This window comes from Oreochromis aureus, unplaced genomic scaffold, assembly GCF_013358895.1.
Source record: "Oreochromis aureus strain Israel breed Guangdong unplaced genomic scaffold, ZZ_aureus HiC_scaffold_60, whole genome shotgun sequence".
In the NCBI taxonomy this organism is placed as follows: domain Eukaryota; kingdom Metazoa; phylum Chordata; class Actinopteri; order Cichliformes; family Cichlidae; genus Oreochromis; species Oreochromis aureus.
In genome coordinates this window covers 182,579-190,404 of record NW_024108958.1, presented here as the reverse complement: position 1 = coordinate 190,404, position 7,826 = coordinate 182,579, and the positions used below count along the sequence as shown (strand labels likewise).

At 40.0% G+C, this 7,826-nt stretch overlaps 1 protein-coding gene across 4 annotated transcripts in view; it reads left to right on the top strand.

Moving 5' to 3' along the window:
- The first annotated feature begins 2,486 nt into the window (after window positions 1-2,486).
- celf1 (cugbp, Elav-like family member 1) overlaps window positions 2,487-7,826 on the top strand; it is a 150,271-nt gene continuing 144,931 nt past the window's right edge. For 2 of the 4 annotated variants that reach the window (XM_039607848.1, XM_039607851.1), the window contains exon 1: window positions 2,488-2,643. The gene's annotated coding sequence lies outside the window, so the exon portion shown is untranslated. Of the gene's footprint in view, window positions 2,644-7,826 lie in introns of all 4 variants that reach the window. The other 2 variants (XM_039607849.1, XM_039607850.1) reach the window with 2 other exon arrangements.

Genomic DNA, 7,826 nt, shown 5'->3' with positions numbered 1-7,826 from the left:
TGTTGCCTAATAATTATGCACAGTAATAGTCACCTGCACACACAGATATCCCCCTAAAATAGCTAAAACTAAAAACTACTTCCAAAAACATTCAGCTTTGATATTAATGAGTTTTTTGGGTTCATTGAGAACATGGTTGTTCAATAATAAAATTATTCCTCAAAAATACAACTTGCCTAATAATTCTGTACTCCCTGTATTAACATAGGACGCCTTATTTGATAGCAGTTTCACAATTCTTGCATCCATGGAACTTTTTGGAGAGTTTCTGCTAGAATGTCTGCAGGATGTCAGAATAGCCACCCAGAGCTGCTTTTTGGATGTGAACTGCCTCCCACCCTCCTAGATCTTTTGCTTGAGCATGCTCCAAAGGTTCTCAATAGAGGTCAAGGGAAGGACGGGAGCCACAGGTTGAGTTTCTCTAATTTCATGCCGATAGCAGCTAATGATGCAGAGGTATTCCTTGCAGTATAAAATTGTGCATTGTCAGGAATGAAGATGATTTTGTTGCGGAAAGCACAGTTCTTCTTTCATGGTTCATGGAAGAAAGTGGTCAGTCAGGATCTCCACATACTTTGCAGAGGTCATTTTTAATTAGTCTTCATGTAGTTCTAGGCCCACTGCAGCCATTTCTGCTTGTGAGCACGAACCCGTGTGTGCTGTGACTCAGCCACAAATCTGTTAACAGTTCGATGATCACGCTTAAGTTTTCATGATATATCTAGGGTTTTCATTCCTTGTCCAAGGCATTCAACTATTTCACACTTTTCAGCCGCAGAGAGATCCTTTTTCTTTCTCCAAACTTTATCAGTCCTTTTGAAATCAAAGTCTTTATTAACCTTGTCTCTGTCCATGCTTCCACAAAATAAGAAAATCCAAAATGTTTTTCATAGTTCCCAGTTAGTGACCACCTCCCACTTGCCCACCTGACGAGCCTGCCTACTCTATGAGGCTATTCAGATGAGGGGGCTTCAGTACCTGGTTGACTGGGAACAAACAGCCTGGAGGAACATTCTTGGATCCTGCATTCCACCATTTTGGCTAAATCTATCATCAGAGACTTCCAGAGAAACCATACCAACAAGGACGGTGGGTCGTCGTGAGGGTCCTGTTATAGGAGGGGAGTCAGGGGGGTACTGTCATGGTCCTCCAGTCCACTTGGTGTGACTTTGACCTATCTGTCTGTATGTGTACTTGTATTAACAAGGCAGCAATGCCTCTAATCTTCATCACAGTGCAAGTGGAGTTGCTGAGCACACCTACGTCTCATCTTCTACTTAAATGAAGGGAAGACCTTCATTCAGTGCCTGATTGCTGGACTAACAGCGTTAATGCAGTTGGCTCCACATTCTGAACTCTTTGGGTTTGGTTATGCTTTTGACTGAACATATCCTTTGTGTTCTGAGAGACAGGTTGGTGAAGGTGGATCTGCGTAAATTGATATTGTTGTGTCGATTACTGTTTGTTGGACCCGAGTCCACAAATCATTATTCTTTGTAAATAAATGTTTATTCTGAGAATCCTGTGTTTGTGTCCACCAGCTTCACTATCCTTGACAAATAAGGAATGAAGAATTTGAAAAAGCACCACAAGGATAATTTACTATCTCGTAGCTGCCTCACTGGCTAAACAGGATGTTGGCCTTTTTAAATGAAAATCCTTTTATTAAAAAATACAATAAACAGATGTCTCTGACTCGTTTTTTGTGAGCTCCCTACATTTTGATCTTGACTATTTTTTGCAACTTTCAGAAAGTTATTTTTAGTCCCTTGACATAAGCTGTTAAACGCTGTGGATGTTGACAGCTCAAATGGCGACAGGTATGGCAAATTCAAAAGAATTTATCTAGTAGTTATATTATTAATATATATATCTATATATATATAGATATATATATATATATGAATATGAAATGTAATATTATCATGATGTGTTTCCACAACTACAGTTAACTGGTGTTTCTAATTATAAATATAGCCACTAACAACGAACAATTAATTTTTTAAAGGATAACTAATATAAAGCTTTTTGATTTTAATATATTTAGATTTTACACCTTTTTAAAAAGTTAAACACGAACATCTGTTAATTTTATTATTTTTTCTATTTTCACTGGGGAAAAAACAACAACAACAACAAACCAAAAAAACTGAACCACATTAAAGACTTGCTGGAAAGTAGGAAACGATAGTCCCTTGTGGGCGACTTTCTATGGACCGTACCACGTTACACTTTGAACAAGGGAATTGTCACGTGCACTTTCACCATCGTTACGGAGAGAAAGAAAGAAGTAAGAGCGCTTCTTTTCGTTGAAAGGAACGATTCTACATTAAGTCATTCAAATATAAAAGGAAGCAAATATCATACTGATGTTGGTTCTTACCAGTTCCTTTAAACCTCTCCACCCCCTTTACAGTTGTCGAATGGAAATGGTTCAGCATAAGGAGACTGCCATTTTACACGGTGACTTCAAGTTAAACCTATGAAGTGACAGACCACAAGTTATCCACACGTGTTGTAGTCAGTTTGTTTTCCGAGCGGTGCAATATTTTTAAACGTCACACTGTTGCATAATAAGCAAATATCCAAAACACCATTTCGTCTGTTAAGCACAAATCCAACTCACAGAAGTAAAGAACCCGGGTAAGTAGTTGAGCATTTTAAGTTACCTCTTGTCGCTAACGTTAATGACACAGACACCTCATAGAGAGGCAGCTGCTGGGCTTGGAGCACTAATTTGATGGTCAGGCAAAAATATTGTGATTAAATCAAGTCATGACGAGTTTGGTTTGGTTCACTTAAGTGAGCTGTGCTTAGGATATCATTTTGGTAGTAGCGATACGTAGCATTAACTCATTTGAAAGGTTTGTAAATATGTCCAATATAAATGTATGTCTTGTACAAAATACACATGCATGTGACATCACCGAAAGCGGAAATCGCCCCTGCCAGTGGACTTTTTTTTTTTTTTTTTTTTTTTTTAAATTAAGCCTGATCTGTTAAACTGACTGGAGTGTCTCACTTCTTCCTGTATTAGTGTAAAGCAGACAATCATACCATGCTGCTAACATGGATGCTACTTGTACTGTAGTGAACAGCCAGCAGCAAAACATATTTTGGACAGCTAAAGTCAGCAGTTTATCTTCAGGCTGTTTTTCAGGGTTCAGTCTTCTGTGGGTCAGCTCATTGGATAAGAAAATGAAACTACTCTCCTGGTCAAAGCCACAAGACTCACTCGCAATTAAAGTTAATATAGTAATAGAGAGTAAACTGTAATTTTACCCGGCAAAGCACACAACCTGTTGCTACACCAGTCTGTAATTTGTTTGTGTGACGGGCGTTGTAAAATGTCAATTCTGAATCGTACTAATGCATTAAACATTCACACAGCAACCTGAGGTAACTGGTTGTTGCTGAGGTAAAGTCTGAAATTAACATCTCCAGTAAAATAAAAAATGCTGTGTGACGGCAAGTAAAGTGATGAATGTACTCTAAATATAACCAAACTAACAGTTTATTATCTTGATAATCAATCATCCAGGTAAGTATGTCTGTGAAGGTTCTCAGTCATCCAGGTCATCGTAGTCAAAGGAGTTTGCAAAGAAAAGCGTCTGGACTTCTTTAAGTTGCTTGAAGACGTTTCACCTCTCATCCGAGAAGCTTCTTCAGTTCTAAGGTCAAATGGCCGAGAGTCCCAGATTGTGTATCAGAGAAACTCAGGAGAGTTTTCTCCAAGCACGACATCCCAGTGTACTTCAGACCCAGCAACACACTCAGACACAAACTGGTTCACCCGAAAGACAAAACTCCAAAACACAGACTGAACAACGTGGTGTATGCTGTACAGTGCAGCGAGGAATGCCCAGACCTCTACATTGGAGAGACCAAACAGCCACTTCACAAGCGCATGGCACAACATAGAAGAGCTACCTCCACAGGACAAGACTCAGCAGTCCATCTGCATCTTAAGGATAAAGGTCACTTTTTTGAGGATGCCAATGTTCACATATTGGACAGAGAGGACAGATGGTTTGAAAGAGGAGTGAAAGAGGCCATCTATGTCCACTGTGAGCGACCATCTTTGAACAGAGGCGGTGGTTTACGACACCAACTGTCTGCCATCTATAATCCAGTTTTGAGTTCCTCCCAGACGCCTTAATGCCCACTCACATCCTGGGCCATCTGACCTCAGGAATTCACATGACAAGGTGGGGCCAGGTTTCACAATGGGCTCACCCGAAACCCTGGCTGATTAGGTCCCACACCCGCTTTCACACCTTGGCGCATGTGATTAGAGGATCACCAGGGGGTCCTTTGTCCCTCTTTGGGGGGATACTCCCACTGGGTTTAAATCTGAGACTCTCGGCCATTTGACCTTAGAACTGAAGAAGCTTCTCGGATGAGAGGTGAAACGTCTTCAAGCAACTTAAAGAAGTCCAGACGCTTTTCTTTGCAAACTCCTTTGGCCATCCAGGTAAGGAAATCCCAAAAAGTTGTTCATTTGGAGGTAGCAATTTCAGCAGGTGAAATGTTTTGTCACTCGGCCGAGTGCCTTCTTCAGTCTCAGCTGACTGCGGGTTTCTCCAACCTGACCAGTGATCAGCGGCCATGAGTAAGATTCACAGATTTGGCAATAAGCTACAATTGCAACATTGCAAGATGTATTCCTAGGCCAACTCTTCAAGCTAGAGATGGTCTTTCTTTTTTCACGTAAATGGCCTCTTTGACTCCCCGATCAAACCAGCGTTCCTTCCTGTCCAGGATGTGTACATCCCAATCCTTTAAAGAGTGGCCACTGGCCTGAGGGTGTAAATAGACTGCTGAGTAATTCTGTTTTGTTCTTTTTTACAAGTATTAAGCAAAGTTATATAGATGAATTTGTCCTGAAAAGAGGCTCACGCATCTCTCAAGTGGCTGAAGTAATGACAGACAGAATCTTTAGCATGGTTATCAGCAGCTGGGAAAATCATCTCATTATTTTATTCTCTGTCGAATAAATATTAAAATATTAACTAGAAAAATTTGCATTTCCTGCGAAAATGCAGTGTGGATGCTGTGAAGCTGAAGCTGTCTGCTGAAACTAGGTGAAAAAGCTGAAAAGTTGCAGAGATTGTAAAAACTTTGCTGAAGCAAAGGAACTTTGCTAAATGTAATTACTTAGCAGAACTGCAATATCTTAGAGGAAACATAATACTTGGAAGAAATACAATAACATAGCAGAACTTCTCAGAAATATTGTATCGGCCGCCTCGTTGTTTATTTTTTTATTTTCATTGTGCTGACTTTTTACAATCAGTTACATTAACTCGTACTGCGTGCTAGCTAGCACAACGGAGTTTCTATACAGCTGTGTGCGTGCTAAGTTACTGATGTTGAACTTTACGAACTAACCCTTGTGAATAAAATAGAGTTGCCAGAAAATATTACGATTTATTCTGTCATTGCGCAAACTCCCCTGTCATTCTCTCGGCTGTTGCAACTTCAATCATGAAACTGATCAATGATCGGCTTTCCTCTCTTGTTTGTTTATCGCGCTAAACAACAGCAGCACGTTTAAGCTTGATCAGCTGTTGTTCATTTGATTTTAATTTCTAGTATCAGCTGATGTTTGCTGGAGCCACAGCTGTAAAAACGGCTGGTCCAAACCAGGAGATGTCCTTACTGAATCATCATAGCTGAACTGGTGATGGAGAAACAGGTTTACCTTTTAGGTGACATGAATGAGTTGAAGGGAAGTTATGAACTGTTTCTGAGACACAAATAACACCAAGCTCCTTTTTTGTGTAGCTGACAGCTGGTAACTGTGCAGGGGCGGATCTAGCAAAGCTTTTGCCAGGGGGCCAGGTAGGGCATTAACAGGGAAAGGGGGGCACAAAGATATACTTTTCTTTCTTACTCTCATATAAAATATTTAGCTTTTATTAAATAATTATCTGAATCTTACAACCAAAGTTTGTATAATAATACACAAGATTGGCTGTAGACCATTGTTAATCATTCAGAACACTGTGTAAAAATAACAAAAAACAAAAAGTGAATGCAAAAGTGCATAAATCTTTATTTTACGTGTTTGATGTGTGTGGCGGGGCGTGGTCTGCAGTGCCGCTGCAGGGGAGGTGGACTCACGGGCGTAAAGTCTGTGCTCTCTCGGCTGTTTTTTGGGTGTGTGTTGGGCTTTGAGTTGAAAAGCTACAGCCGGCTGTGTGGGTACACCAACCATGTGTGAAAAGTGGTCCATAACGTAATGCTTCAAAGCGTGTTCATGCAAACATTGTCGGGTCTGCCGTGGTACAATGGGACTTCTGCTCATGAACCTGTGTGCACAGCGTCTGCAAATCGGGGCTGTACGAAGTCACCTCATCTTTACACAAAACTGTAAGCTGTCATCTGTGAGGCGCGAGCGGTTTTTGTTTTTACCATAGTTCATGGTGGAGAATGGCTGCGCTGCTGAGTTTTGCTCTCTGTAGCCGTATGAATGGCAAACAACACTGATTAGCAGTGGCATAGGCACACTTAAAATTTCTTCCGAAATTTTCGCTTTCTAGTTGTGTGGATGCTGATAAAGCATCCGCACTATTGAGTTCCTGTTTCTCTTTATTCTTTATACTTTATTATTGTGTGGATACTTTAAGGCATCCACACTATTGAGTTCCTGTTTCTCTTTATTCTTTAGCCTTTCTTTATTCCTGTTGCTTCCGTACGTTCCGTAATGAGTTTGGCTCAGTGAGATGAGTGGCTGCCTTGAGACCAGGAGGGCCAGGTTCGAATCCTGCTCAGGATAACGTTTTTTTTTTTTTTTCCACTACTTTTCAGCAAAAATTTCTGTCTTTACCCCTTTCAGTAGAATTTTTGGCTTTTCACCACTTTTCAGCAAAAATTTTCTGCTTCTTCACCTGTTTTCAGCAGAATTTTCAGTTTCTTCACTGCCATATAACTTTTTGCAAGTTTTCAACTTTTTCAGCTTTTTCAGAAGGCAACTTCAGCGTTAAGGCATCCACACAGCATTTTTGCAGGAAATGCAAATTTTTTCTAGTTGAAACAGGAACTCACTATTGAGTTCCTGTTTCTCTTTATTGTGTGGATGCCCTCAAAGGCATTCTTTATACTTTATTCTTCAAGTTGCTCCATTCTTTGCCGCTTAACTACTTCCATAATTTTTGTGCAATTTTCACCATTCAATTTCACAAGATTATGCTATTTCTGCTCATTCCTGCTATATCTCTTTGTACTTTTAACTATTATACTTTTTAAAATATTAAGCTTTTTATACAATATTTTTGCCCATTGAAATGAATGGAACACATTATCATTGTGGTCACTTGTTTCTGCTCACCGAGCTGAGCTGTGTTTTAGCTCAGTGAGATGAGCAGCCGTTCCCAGACTGGGAGGCCCGGGTTCAAATCCCTTATGTTGCTTATGGCAACATTTCTTTCAGTTAACAATTAAACTTTTTAAACTCTTTTCAACACACATTTCAGCTTTTTCACCCCTTTTCAGCAGAATTTTCAGTTTTTTCACCACTTTTCAGCACAAATCCCAGCTCTTTCAGCTGTCTTCAGCAAAAACCTCTTTTCAGCAGAAATCTGCTCATTCACCTCTTTTCAGCAGAAATTCTACTGATTGAACTCTTTTCAGCAGAATTTTCAGCCTTTTCACCTCTTATCAGCACAAATCTCAGCTGTTTTCAGAAAAAAAACTCTTTAGAGCAGAAATTCTGCTGATTCATCTCTTTTCAGCGCAACTTTCTGCTTCTTTACCTCTTTTCAGCAGGAATTCTGCTGATTCACCTATTTTCTGTAGAATTTTCAGCATTTTCACCTCTTATC